Source organism: Leptidea sinapis, chromosome 34 (assembly GCF_905404315.1).
Source record: "Leptidea sinapis chromosome 34, ilLepSina1.1, whole genome shotgun sequence".
NCBI classification, from domain to species: domain Eukaryota; kingdom Metazoa; phylum Arthropoda; class Insecta; order Lepidoptera; family Pieridae; genus Leptidea; species Leptidea sinapis.
In genome coordinates this window covers 3,701,332-3,716,041 of record NC_066298.1, presented here as the reverse complement: position 1 = coordinate 3,716,041, position 14,710 = coordinate 3,701,332, and positions in this window count along the sequence as shown.

Here is a 14,710-nt window from a genome sequence, read left to right as displayed (position 1 = left end):
ATTCCACTACCACTTTGGAAGTGTCTCTCGCGCAAACTATTCAGTTTAGAAAAAAATTATATTTGAAACTTCAATATCATTTTTGAAAACCTATCTATAGATGACATGTATGGGTTTGATCGCTGATTGAAAATCTTAATGCGGCTTACAGAACACATCTACTTACCAAGTTTCTACAGTATAGTTCTTATAGTTTCGGATAAACGTGACTGTGACATACGAATGGACAGACAGTCATGACGAATCTATAAGGGTTCCTTTTTTGTCATTTTGCCGTAGCCAGCACCCTAAAAACCACTAAAATGAACAAAATATTATAATTCTCTTTTTCTTATTGAGGTCCAAAGAACATCCTTAACTTTCGATTCACGAATTAACATAATAGTGGAGAATAATACAATATGTTTTTTGTGTTTAATAGAGTTCTTAAATGTATCAAGGTCGAAGATATATTTATGGTTGCCATTCGCAGACATGACAATGGTTGACTGTTTCCAATCTGACTACTGAGAAATGCAACGAAGTAATTAGCCCTTACAAGTGTGTATTATTTATTTATTACCGAATCTTCTGCCGATTGAATTTAGTGCGTTAATATATTAGGTACCATTTTAAAATTGACTGGCCTCTGATTCGTAAGGTTGGTGAAGAAATGGGTGGTAAAAAAAAGGAAAATGTAAAGAGTTCTAACAATGGATAAAGGCCTCCCACAAAGATTTCCACGACGATCAGTCGTGCGCTGCCCTCATCCAACGTATTCAAGCGCTCTTGACCAGTTCTTGGAGGGGGGGCCTTCCAACACTGCGACTTCTGGTACGTGGTCGTCATTCGCCTTTGTCCAGCAGTGGACATCTTCCGGCTGATGATGATTCTTCGACGAATGTTCTAGATACTGGGGGCTGTGGGGTATTATATGCACTAGTAGACGTAATAGTATAAGTAGTAGGTACATACATTGAAATAAAAAACACTGCTTGTACTTTAAACGAAGCTCTTAATTTCATACATGGACAGATAATTAATAAAGTATATTCTTGGTTAATATATATACTTATGAAGGTAAATTTAAATATATTTTGTAATTTGACCATCGGTGGTCTAATTATGTAGAAGCTTGCAGCTGAATAAGACATGTGGCAGAGAGCGAGAGAGAGCTCCAAACAACGCAACCACTGACTTGTATAAATACCACTGTACAGGCTGTTCCATGTTTGACAGCAAATTTTTTGCGCCTATTTGAAGCGCGAGTGAGCGTCCAGAGAACTAATTACACAGAGGCTACGAAGGAACGTACAATACTTTGAAGTATTTTTAATTTTTGAATTAATTTTGTTCGTTTTATACTTCAAGAATCAAGGTAATAAAGTACATATTTTTTTTAAATAGTTTCCCGCCATCTATCGATGTTTGCTGAGGTTGTCAACACTAGTTTTAGTACCGCAGACTCTCGCTACATGGCCAACAGCGCCATAATGGCGAATATCAAACAGGCACAAAACTTACACAAAAAACTTTGACAGCCGCCAGTCCAGTGGTCTATAGTAGAGGTCAGTGAGCCCAACAGACACCAAAGACTATGTGTATCTGAACGGACCGAACAGAGCGAAAACTTTATTCAAAATGTAAAATCTCTGAAAGCTACATTAATCAATGTTGGTAGCCCTAGTACCTAGTAGTTGTACAACATTGACTCGAACACGATCGCTCCACCTGAAGGGGTTGCAGCAGGGGCGTAGCTACCGGTATCTGCGGTCTGCCGTATCAATTATACGGGGGCCCCCGACGAGCGTAAGCAAAAATAAATAAAAACTTTTGCCACTTGCCGAAAAAAACACAAGAGGAGTGTCTATTTAATTTTAATTGGTTGTAAAAATTTTTGTGAAAGTGACACATAGATAATTATGATGAATAAATATTTCTTTTAATTTTATGCATAAATTTTTGTTTGCCGTGCCCTTCCTAAGGGCCCCCAAGCAATTTTTTAAACGGGGCCCCGTTAAGGCACGCTACGCCACTGGGTTGCAGCTTAGTTAAGTAAGGTTTCAACCTTAGTGTTTAGATAGTGGACAGAACAACATTTTATATTGAGAGACTTCACTATAAAATAGGATACAATCATATAAAATAAACATGCTCTTCTCTACTTACTTCCTATTCTATAGTATCAAATAATTTCCTCCCATTTACGTAGGTAGGTAGCCTGACAGGTCACCTGTTTAGCCAGCCCGTTGGTAAGAGATCGCCGCCCTTTATGGTCTCTCACTACACAACGAGTATCTTTTTATATCATGTTAGAAGCCAGATGGGAACAACTGGGTCTCAACTCAAGAGTGAGTCGGGTTCGTACACAAAGAGCCAACTTTACTAGATACAAGAAATATTTCGTAACACTTTAAACTTTTTAAATACTTGTAAAAGAACCAATAGATGGCTCTTCATTATTTGTTGTAACATTTTCCAATTCAGAATTTCAGCTAAGTGTTGCGGTTTACGAGATGCGGTCCGTTGACAGACGGGCAGACGGAGGGATAGACAGCGATGCCGTAGTAATAAAGTTCCTTTTGGTTATCCTTGGTGTACAAAACTCTAAAAACAAAGTATAGAGTCCTTGCGATACGCAAAAACAGACAGAACAAATTAATTTTACAAGAAAAAATGCAAACTATTTCCAAAAAAGAAAGTTTTAGCTCATTGTCTTTGAAAATAGCCCAAATATAATCCTGAATAAACCGTTGTAAAAATTCGTTTCACGTCTCCACGATTGTGCCTAGATCTCCCGTTCCACAGTATGATTACTTATGCGCCGCCAAGTACTGTGGAGAAAGAATTATCCTCGCTGCGTTAAGGCTTCGCTTGGTTGGCTGATTATGGTTACGGTTACACCTTGTTAATTTTAATTAGGCACATCCGTCGCCCTCACTGTTCAACATTCATTCTTCTGGAAGGGGTTATTTATATAGACCAAACAATCTAAAGACGACAATTAGTATCATAAAACGAACAACAAATTAATAGTGTTGATATAATCTCAATAGTTGGAAACCAAGATGTCGTATACTGAAGAAAATATTTGCCTCTCGAAGAGTACACCTGAAAGCAGATTATCAGGTATGAAAACCTAAATATGATATTGATTCTTAGCTTAGGTAAGTTCTATCTTGTATCTCCGTATCTGCCTATGTCATTAATTTACATAATTGGTTAGAATTGTATAGACCAGGGATGCTCAAACGGTGATCGCGATCGACCTGTCGAACGCGAGTGCTTTTTGAGTCGATCTCGACAAAAAAATCCGATATAGAACTATTCACAGATTTTCTTTTAGGTAACTAATATCGGTAATTACGTACCATCTTATGAAATGTATGCTCAGGACATGCAGTGTCATGCTGATTCAACATCCAAAGTCACTCTTGTGTTAGGTAAGAAATTTAGACACTAGAACGCGTTTGTTTTGTAAGAACCAATAAACTCGCAATTTTTAATAATTATGAGTTTTTCATTGACATTTTAGAGCAGACCTACCTTGACTAAAAAAATGCATATTATTGTGCGCAAATCTATGTAATCGTGACACTCTACCTAAACGACAATACATACTAGAAGCCTCTCAGAGTCGAGCGATCGTAGCCTAACAATTTTGAGGTAGATCGCCAGCAGTTCAAGCTTGAGCACCCCTGGCATAGACAAAGAAAGCAAGAGAGAAGAATATCTTTTGAGGAAAGAACCGATTTCGATTGATAAGTCATAAACAGTCAGCCAGACTTGACATTAGCTTCCTATTAAATTAAATATTAAGCCACTAGCAGTGTGCGTTACAAATTGATAAATCAAAATTGGTGGGGCCGGGCTGTGGGCCGGCTATATTCTACTCCCTTATTCATAATGGTCCGCTAACTTTAAACAGCCGCTTAGGAGTGTTTTTTTTTTTCATTCTGACTTAGGTCAATAGAAGAAGACAGAGTGAGAATTAGCAACGCTTTAAGTTAGTAGACTATTATGAATAAGAAAAAAAAAAAGAATGCTGGGAGAGTTTCTTGCGCCGCTTCTTCTCTCTCAGAGCGCCATTTGTTTCCGAAGCGGTAGTAGTATCTAGTAGTATAAGAAATGACATCAAAAAGAATTCTAAAGGAATCAATTTTGAGAAAATAAATGCCTTTTATGCCTTTTAAGGGGGTAATTGTGTGGCTACAACGTCCATTTCTACATTGGTAGTTCTCGGTCGTAACTATTACACGTATATGAAATGAAATGTAAATGAATTTATTTTTAAAGAAAAACTGACATATTCACACAATGAAGTTAATAAAAACAAAATATATGCTTAATCTTAATACTTAACTTACTTAATACAAAAGAAAAAAAAGCAATATCTAATGTGGCACTGGTCTTCCAAAACTGGAGTCCACTTAGTTATAGTTGTGTCCATACATACTGAGAACAACACTGATTTTCAGTGACCCCATTGTGTGACGTTTGGAGCTGAACTGACATATTTTAAAAGCAATATATATATATATATATATATATATATACTAGCTGACGATTAAAATCGCGATACAAAAGTAACTGTTGATCGTAGATGGATGAAAATTTGAAGTTGTATGTATTTTTTAATGCTGACTCATAATCAAACAAATTTAAAAAAAAATGTCACAAAAATAAAAAAAAATAAAATTTCGTGTGGAATTTCGATTCTCAGACCTACCCAATATGCACTCACTTCAAATTTCATGAGAATCGGTCAAGCTGTTTCGGAGGAGTTCAAAGTTTAACACCATGACACGCGAATTTTATATATTAGATATCATAATAGAGGAACTGCAAGTATCGTTCATACATCTTAACTAGAGGCGGCCTTGCTCATTGCGAGGCTCCGGGCGGCTGGTCTTTGCGAGGCCCTTTATTCTTCGTGAAAAGTATGTTATAATAAGACTAATAAGAATGTTATAATATAAATTATAATCTTAATATATATAAATTACGTGACACGTTGTTTGTCCGCGATGGACTCCTAAAATAATGAACGGGTTTTAATGGGGATTACTTCATAGAGTGCAGTTTAGTTCAATTTGAAAGATAGCATAGTTTTTATTTCGATTTGAGGCCCAAAATTATTTTTATTTCCAATATTTGTTTTCTATGGACATATCTTCTACTAGAGAATTTATAGACGCACGATTTGACAGTTCTGCTGTGAAACAATTTCATTGTAGTTAACAAAAGGGAGCAATGAGGTTCTATACATAATATAGATTCATTGTTTGTATATAAGGATGCTTCGTGAACATGATGATCGTGATTACTGTAATAATTAGTAATTGCATCCATGTCCAATCTAATACAATAGTTTCTTAACTTAATGTATTTCAGCACCGAGATAATGTCGTCGTTTCCTTTATAAACACGAATGAATATATTTAATTCTTCGTAAAATTCATGTACGTCAATATCACATGATTCTTTGCCCTGTACTTCCCCGGGGCGTAAAAAGAATAGTCCTAGGACTAAGGGTGTCGTAAGAGGCGACTACGGGCTTTTTAAATGTGAGAGAGTCACGCTGCCATCTTATGAAGTCAGCACAATCGGGCCAGACTCGTCCATGCTATTACCACACACGCACAGAATACCGGCGTGAAGTAGCGACCTAGTGCCGCTATGTTTAGCATTGGTTAATGTCGAGGACTGGTGGCCATTCCCCAATTTTTTGCCTCATGCCGGGGTATGCGTGTACGTTAGAGAGGATATCTGTTGTCGCCGTCTCGGTAATTTTGAGGGTAGGGACCTGTCTACTCTCTGGCTCCGCGTAGATTTAGAGGACCGCGTCCGCATCTATGCGTAGTAGTAGCCCATAGTGGCAACGCAGGAACTGATCATCTCATGGGCTGCGTTCAAGTGGCAATTGACGACGTGCTTGCACAGATCCCCTCCGCTGAGATCGTAGTCTTGAGTGATTTCAACGGACACAATGCCGAATGGCTTGGATCACGTACCACAGACTACGCAGGGCGATTGTGCATAGTTTTGCATTGGCGTATGGTCTGTCCCAATTGGTTGAGTCGCCAACGCGGCTCCCGGATGTGGATAGCCACATGCCGTCCTTATTGGATCTTAACACATGCCGATATTTACCAGGTCTCTGTCAACGCCCCTCTCGGAACATCCGACCATTGCCTGGTCGGGAGTGTAGTGCCTAGCTGACAACAACGTCGCAGACCACCAGCGATCCGCCGCATTTGGCACTACAAGTCAGCAGATTGGGATAGGATGCATTCCTTTTTTGCATCCTACCCTTGGCGCAAGGTTTGTTTCCCTTCGGATGATCCTAGTACCTGCGCCGTTGCAGTAGCCGATGTGATACTGCAGGGCATGGATATTTTTATACCAAACTCTGTAGTACTGATCAGTGGCAGATCACAGCCCTGGTTCGATGTGTCAGTCAAAGCAGCATCTGACTGCAAAAAACAGGCGTATCGAACTTGGGTTGCGGTGTTTATAACCGTGCCTCCAGAATTTTTAAATGTCAAATCGCCCGTGCGAAGTCAAAATCAGCGAACAGCTTTCCAGTTACCCGACTGGAACACGCAAGTTCTGGTCGTTGTCGAAAGCTGCTCTTGGTAACCTTGGTTGGCTTTCAACCAGCCGTCCATGCCGCCGTTGCACATGAGGAATGACACCCTGGCCCATACGGCAAAAGAGAAAGCCGATCTCCTGTGCGCTCTTTTCGCCTCCAACTCGACTCTTGACGACGACGGAAAAACACCACCGACCATCCCGCGGTGTCAGAGCTCCAGGCCTGAAGTACAGTTCAGACAGAAAACTGTTCGGCAAGCTCCGTTTTCGTTGGACGTCAGGAAGTGGAGCGGGCCGGATGGCATTTCTCCAATCGTGCTAAGAACGTGTGCCGCTGAGTTGACGCCGGTGCTAACGCGTTTATTCCGGCACTCTTATTACAAAGGCGTAGTCCCCGATTCATGGAAGTTAGCCCTTGTCCATCCGATCCAAAAAAAGGAGACAGTTCGGATCCGGCAAACTACAGGCCTATTGCTATTACCTCCCTGCTCTCCAAAATCATGGAGAACATAATTAGCCGCCAGCTCTTGGTATGCCTAGAGGGTCACCAGTTGATCAAAACAGCAAAAAGTTTATGAATATTTACCATCGCTTTTAAGAAAGAAATATAAAACCTTGAATAAAATATATGAAACCCCTAAGAATGAAAAAAACAAAAAAGGATTCTTAAAGGATTAAAACAGGTGTAATTGTAACCATTGTGACATTCGAATTTGCGTAAAAGTTTTTATTATTATTTTAGTTAACTCGGCGTTTCAGACACAGAAGTTTCATATAATGCCTCGGAGGTGGTATTCGCTGTAGACAGATGGTTTTTAAATTTACTGACAGTGTTCTCTTCTTTTTATTTATTTAGATAAATGGATCCTAGGTGTTAGATAATTTTAGACCATCTTCTCTATTGAAATATGGGAGTTTTTTAATTTCAATGGCTTCACATTGGCGTCTGAATTGTGTTCACTTAAAGCTGACTTACAGTGACGTCTGTGTTTGATATCCGCGATGTGTTCTTTTAAGTCGGCTTGAGATATTGCGTTTGGTTTGCCCAATGTAAGACAGGCCACAGTCACAGTCCAGTTTATAGACACTCGCATCTTGCAGTGGAATATTACACTTTACTGGTATCAAGAATTGCTGGAACTATTACTTGTATGGATAGAATTTTATTTTATTATTTATGTCATATGTAAATGTATTTTTCATCCTGTAACTCCTATTTGAGAGATCAGCATTACATAGTCATCCGCATAGCAATGCATGTTAGAGGCGTCCTACATATCATTGATATGCAGAAGAAACAGTGTGGGGACCTGCAGCTTTCACGGGCCTTCGGGTATGAATAATTGCCGTCGACTACGACAATTATGTTGCGCCCAATAAGGTTGTGGTCCACTCGTATAAGCTAGCCCAAATGATTGATGTTTCGATAGCAGCGCCTGTTGCTACATTATATTATCGAGGGCCTTCGCTATATCCAAATTTACTGCCAGGTCTTCTCCCTTACTTTCGACAGCCACCGCCCATCTATGTGCCGTATGCTATTACGGCACATAGGTTTGTAGCTATCCAGACACGACGTGTATTCTTTTTTTGACAAGAACTGACTTTCATCAATCTTGGACTACGCCAAGTTCGTCCAAGAAATCAGAGCTCGCCGAACAATAATTTTCTGTCTGAACTGCGCTTTTGGCATATAACTGTGACAGCGCGGGATGAGCAGTGGTGTCTTTCCATCTAAAAAGAGTGCTCAGAAGATCAGCTTTCTTTTTCCCCATGTGCAACGGCGGCGGCGGCAGCTGGCTTAAGTAACCAAGAGCAGAATTTTCGTGTTCCAGACGGCTAACTTGAAAGCTGCTTGCTGATTTCGAAGACGTGATTAGATTTCATACTTTTCTTGTTTATTTTCTCACATAAACATTTTCGCCATTCAAAAATCAGATAAGCTTGTGATAGAAGTGACATATTCAAACAATTAAATTCCTTACTTTACTATCAGTGGTTGCATAGTGATAATTATATTTATGATGGTTGGTACGATCTGTCAGAATCCATCAGCTTGTTGATTCTCCGGTGCTCTGTACACGCAGACAACATGCTTGGACAGATATGTTGACTCGAGGTCAACAGCACCTGAAGTTGATATTATGTCCATTTTCAACTACCTACTTACTGAATTAAAAACACAACTGAAAATATCGTTTATACTACACAGGCAGGTTCTTCTTTAGACTTCTTTAGACAGGCTGTCGGCTGGTGGGTATTTTCGGTATCAAGCGGAGAGGAGAGGAGATGTTTTGTGTTGCATTTGTCTATAGAATTTGCCGCCTTCTCGCCGCGCCTTGCACACCCGAAAGCGTTATTATAAGCACAACTCACATCTCCTCTCCGCTTTGGTGGAAATAACCTGACAGCTTCGCGGCTTATCTCCTCTCGTCTGCTCTTCTCTCCGCTTTGGTGGATACCGGGCTTGAACTCTGCCATGATGCAGAAATTTGCAAGCAATATTGTTCTGAATTGAAGGGCACCTTAGCTAGTGAAATTTCTGTGCTAATGAGACTTAACATGTTGTATCAAAATGACGAGCACAACTATGGTGCTGTTCCATACAATTCAATAGAATTCAATCAAGATTCTTTCCAGTAGTAGGATTCTACTGTATCCTTATGCTTCCAATAAAACCGTCTGAACAAAACTTCAAGAACATCGAATGGACATTAATTTGAATCTAAACTTGTCAAATTCATTATATTTAATTGCGTATTATATAATATTTTTAAACATTAACAAATAACATAAATTATAATCATTATAAAGGGGAATGTGCGATTCCAGCACTCGAGTGTACTGTGGCTCTCTTGCCTATAAAAGTGCCACTCGGCCACAGCGCCTTACGAATTGCTAACCTTCTACACTTGGTGAACAAAGTACTATTATTAACTTAAAAATAAGCTCCAAATTCCAACATTAATTTATTTACGTCAAGAATGACATCAATTTCAAAGTTATACATTTATGTACAATCTAATTACATTACAAATACCATAAGCCACTACTTCGGAAAAGATGAGCTTTTCCAAAAAGAAGTAACAAGAAACTTATTTGCAACTCTTCCAAATCAATATTCATAATTTGCTTATTATTTTAAATACAGTTTGTACAAAGCGGTTCAACGTAAAATACTAAAAAGTGTAGTTAGTATATGAATATTAGACAAGTATGGTGATCACCCCTGCAATTAATATCAATAATGCGCCGTTGATCAAGTACTACCCTTCAAGTTTCTTTTCCTTCAATTAGTGAACTGAAATGAGTGTTGACTGATAATAAAAAATATTTCGGATCCAGGTGAAAGTTTAGTAGCGTCAGACGTGTAATGTGGAGCTAGGTACACTCTATACGGTTCCTTAAAGATCGGTGTGGACATGGAGAAGACGATGTTGTCATAATTATTGAGAAGGTTGAGAGACTGAATAAAAGAGGTTTGCTTCTTCGCGGGCCGTCTCCTTAGCGCAAGCTGGCGATAATAATGAATATTTCTATTTTGGATGCATTAAAACAGGCTAAGCTTAAGACTCCTTTTTCCCTGCATTACGACTGCAACGGCAACTGGAAATTATAATAATGAATTTTATGGCCACACGAGCTTCGTTTTCTTAACTTCTTCTGAGCACCTGAAGTTTATTCGCCATAAACTGCAGAACCGTCTCGTTCTGAATTGTGTCTCTCCACGAAACTCTCAGAATCATCCCGTAGCACCAAATTTTGAAAGCCTCCAGATGTCTTAGAATCTGCTTTGTCGGGATGCCGGCCTCTACTATATAGTATCACAGGAATCTTGCTTTGGTAGATATTTTTGAAAAATTAGAAAATGGCTTGTTCTTAGATGCGACCGCGATGCGATGCGTTATTATGTACACTCTGAGCATAATTCTTATTCGTAATATCCCAAGGGACTGTAATAGTTCCAGTTTCTGTCTGCTAGTGTACACCGAAGTAGTCACATGCCCCTTCTTCATTTTTTACTATAAAATTAATTTTCATTGCATTCATCATGAATAATCTCTATTATTCATCCAATAATTCATTCTATTCACTCAATAAGATGGTGCAACAACTCTTTGTTGCACAATCGTATTGAGTGAAAAGATTTGAAAGCTCAACCAGCTTATATAGAAAAACGGCCATATAAGAAATAACAAGCACGTGGGCTCATATGTGAGAGTTAATGTGAGTGTTAGGCAGATAATGATAGAGAAATATGTCAGGATTGTGGCTTATAGAGAGAGGTACGTGAAATTCAGGAGACAGGTGGGACTTGAAATTACAGTGGTGACCCCAGGGTGTATAGAACCAAATTACTGGGCGGAAGACATAAGACAACACGTAGATCTACACCAGGTATGGACAAAAAGGGAAGAGGCCTACATCCAATATTGGATCACCAAAATGCAGTAATAATGAGGGAGTATCTTAATTCTCACTGGATAAAAATTCATATTATGTTTGGCCGCTATATTATGTAATTGTCGATAACAGTGTCACAACACATTATCGAAAACTCGACCTCAACCTTCGACCTACGAATCGATAAACACCGACCGAACTGTTAACTAGCCACCCATATCTACATTATTATGAGATCAATTCTAATTTTGAAACTTTGATATTTATTTTATACCACTTCTTAATATTTATTTTTCATTTGTGTACGGCGGTGTCTTGCCCGTTTCAAATTTATCACTTGATCTTTGGCCTTACCTGGAGTATGCTACATTCGTTTGACGCTTATTTGTACATGATTCGGGCTAGATTATGGGTACCACAACGGCGCCTATTTCTACCGTAAAGCAGTAATGTGTAAGCATTACTGTGTTTCGGCGCCGTAACTAGTGAAATTACTGGACTTTCGAGACTTAACAATTAACATCGTATGTCTCAAGTTTTTGGGTTTCTCAAAAATCCTGAGCGGGACTCCATTGTAGGCAGGGAGTATCAATTACCACCAGCTGAACGTCCTGCTCGTCTCTCCACTGTCATAAAAAAACACTAGCTATACTTACATAATAAATATTATTGTACGATATTACAATGTAACGGGATTCTATTTAAAAAAACGCCGAGTTTCTTGCGCCCGTTCTTCTCAGGTCTGAGGCATACCTACTTTTTTGTATTGGTGGTAATTTTTAATGTTAAGTTGGTAGTTTTTGACGGTCAATAAATGAATTCCTATTTAGAATTAAAATATGTATTTATATTTGAATAAAATATAATTTATACCCACTGTTCATGCCTAATCTAAACCAATGATATAAACAAACAAAATGGTATATCTGAATTATCCATACCCTATATAATATTGAAATTTAATAAAGATAGCACACAGACTTGGGGCACTTCAGCGTTTATGGGCTTCGGGTTCAAGGAACAACCAGCGCGGAAATTGGAGGTCCACTTGCCTAAACTCACGGGAAGCCCAAATGATGGAAGTTTTGAGAGAAGCACATTGTGCCATACACGATAAAGGCCTTCACTATATCCATGGTAACTGCCAGGCCCTCTTCCTTGCTTTTGATAGCCGCCACCTATCTATGTGTTAGGTATACCAAAAGATCGCCTGCTGACCGACCATCGCGAAAGCCGTTCTGTCAGTAGTTGATCAAGCAGTGACCCTCTTAGGTATACCAAGAGCTGGCGGTTAATTATGCTCTTCATGATTTTGGAGAGCAGGGAGGTAATAGCTATAGCCCTGTATTTTGCCGGAACTGTCTCCCTTTTTTTATCGGATGGACAAGAGCTGACTTCCATGAGTCAGGGACTACGCCTTCTCAGTATGAGTGCTGGAAAAAACGCGTTAGCAACGGCGTCAACTCAGGTGCACACGTTCTAAGCACGATTGGATAAATGCCATCCGGCCCGCTTGAGTTCCTTACGTCCAACGACCGATGATCTGGTCAAGATCGCGGGAATGGGTTGGATGAGGGCAGGGCAGGACCGATAGTCGTGTCGACCTTTGTGGAGGTCTTTGTCCAGCAGTGGACCTCTTCCGGCTAAAACGATGATGATGGTTATACATAGAGTACGTGAAGAAAGCTTTTTCCCCCTTCCTTCCTTATTCGAAAGTGCGTTACAGGGCAATCTAGATCTAATACCACAATATTTGCATTACAGTGAACCAGTTCTGTCTTACAGTTAACCAGTTTTGATGATAAACAGGTCTATGATATCTTATTATTAAAATAATATGTTATCTTGTTATGTATAAATTCTCGATAACCTCAACCAGTATTATAAAACATTGTATAGATACACATTATTTCTTGCTATTTGGTTGAGTGCTTGTGGCTTCTTCATGCTTTCTTAAATGTCATGTTTTGTATATGTATGTTCCTGTATACCTACGGTGTATGTATAGAATATGAAGTACTTCCCACAAGCACACAGCCGGTCTGAGGTTCGAGTCTCCTTAGGAGACGCCCCGCGACTGTTGTTGCGTAGTCTTTGCGGCCTCCACGGCCCACGTCCTACTTCGCTGTGAAAGCCAGGGCTGCTAACAGCACAGAGGAGGTTTTAGTCGGTATGGGGCGTCCGCTTACGCGGACACTCGAGTCCGACATATTACGCCCCGTTCCGGGGCGTAAATACGTAATAGTATTTCCTTTTCTCAAAAAAAAAAAAAAATATGAAGTACGTTGAGAGACTGCCAATCAATAGTAAAGCATCTACTTTTCTTAATAACTCCCCTGGTTTTTTTAACATTCTCGTGTAGTGTAAGTAGTCATTACTTTTGAGTATTTTTAGTGCATCGCTTCACATTGATTGTAATTAAATCATTTTTGGAATGATGATGCTGTAAATATTAATTATAAAATTGGCAATGTGTTGCTTGTCACTTTTTGCTGCTGTTGTATTTAAAGAGGTTCCTTGAAAATCACTGTAAATAAAGCCATGCACTCAAGCATCTAGTATCAATGGATTGAATGAATTTAAAGTTTGGTTTATCAATATTCAAATGGTATTGTAATAACAAATACTTAAATATTATTTAACTTATAGTTGTTTGTCTGTACTCGGGTAATTTCACTGCGGGCCGACTAACTTGGTGGCCTTGTTATTAATAACCTCAACAAAAAAAAAAAAAACATTTGAAAATATTATCTAAGTATATTCTATTACGCTATATTTTTCATGCGATTTTCTTTGATTGCCACTTACAAATGTATGTGTTATAGTTTAAATATAATATGTGGGATCTTCTAAAATCTAACAATATAAATTTTCATATAACATTAGAATCCTTATGTATATAATTTTAAATTAAAATTTTAATATAAGTAAGAGAGCAAGGCAATCAATGATATGGCAATAATATGTATAATAATATTTTCAATTTCCAATTTATTCCTGTAGCTCATGGAGAAAAATCATTCGCATTCAGTATTGTTTGAATTATAAAAAGGGAGAGATAATGTTGCATCGAGGAGACACGGATATTCCCTGAGGATTTTTTATATAATTTTTTTTCAAAGGTGTATTTTTATGGGAACACTTTAGCTTCGATAATTCTTCAACTATCCAGATGGCTCTGAAATACATTTAAATCATTGATTAACAATTTATAATTAAAACCGGTTTTAAGCAGAAAAATAATGAAAAACATTTTTTTTTGGTTCTGTTCGTCCATCATTATCAAAAACATTGAAACCATCAATAGATTTTTTAATTTTACAAATTAAATGTATAAGGCGTTAATATCTTGACATTACAATAAAAGAAAAGTAAGTGATAGGTGCTATTAATTATTATTATCGTCATGCTGGCAATACTATGTTTCCGTTTCTTCAATATCAGACATTTGCGAAACGATTATCAGTTCATTACATCGACGTAAATAGAATTTCATTAATTTTTTATGTACTTTTCAATTATAATCATATCATACTTCTAGCATTTGGTAACTCCTTCGTTGGCCGCACTCTTTTAACAACTGTCAAGTGCCAAGAGAAAAAAAGTTAATACTATCCCTTCACAGCTTAGAATCTTAATCACAGTTTTTTCTTTAGCTGTTAAGTTGGTTAGCCTAAGCGTGTGTTGCCATTTATGCTTTCATAGCATATTTCCTTGTTCGAAATATTAAATA